The following is a 756-nucleotide window of genomic DNA, read 5'->3' as shown; positions in this document are numbered from 1 at the left end:
TGTACAATGTGTGCACAGGGGCTTCGGGCGAGACTTTCAACAGTTACCATGTGCCTCACCCCCATGACACTCCCAACCTCTCTCCTGGGAACCCCTGCCCCCCTCTCGAAGGGTGGCAGCCTTGGGCCCCAGCCTTTATGCAAATGCCAAGCCACAGCTCACTCCATCTTTTCTCTCCTCTCTAATTGACTGTTTTCCCTCCTTGCTGGGACTGCGGGAGCCCCGGGTCGGCATTCAGAAGGGCTCTCCCCCCACTGCCCGGCCCCTCCAACCCGAGCTCCCGGCGCTTTTAATCTAGTTACTTTTCCATCAACACACTGGGAGAAAGACACAAAGGGGCATAATCGTATCTGTGGCTGTTGATGTTCAATTAACCACATAACCTTTAGGCGCTGGCTCTCTCTCTTTCTTCCCCCCTCTCACCTCACCCCGCTTCTTCAGGCCAGCTGCCCCTCTGGGCCTGACAGTGGCTCAGAAGCCCACACCCCACACCAACGACCTGGCCTCCTGGCCCCTGGGAGATGGCCCGCCTTTTAGGGAAGGTAAGCCATCAACCCCAATTCCAGCTGCACTCCCCATCTGACCCCTGCCTGCCCTTGCCCTGCCGGCCCCTTCTGCCACCCCTCCGTTCTTCTCCAGGCCTGGAGTGAGGGGTGCCTCTGGGAGCGGGCACCCCGCAAAACTCCGCTTTCTGGACCTTGTCTGGGGCCAGCAGCTGTCATTTGCCGGGCGTTCCGCTTTCTCCACTGTACCATG

This window comes from Macaca fascicularis, chromosome 12 (genome assembly GCF_037993035.2).
Source record: "Macaca fascicularis isolate 582-1 chromosome 12, T2T-MFA8v1.1".
Classification (NCBI taxonomy): Eukaryota; Metazoa; Chordata; class Mammalia; order Primates; family Cercopithecidae; genus Macaca; species Macaca fascicularis.
Note: the sequence above shows the minus strand (reverse complement) of the source record.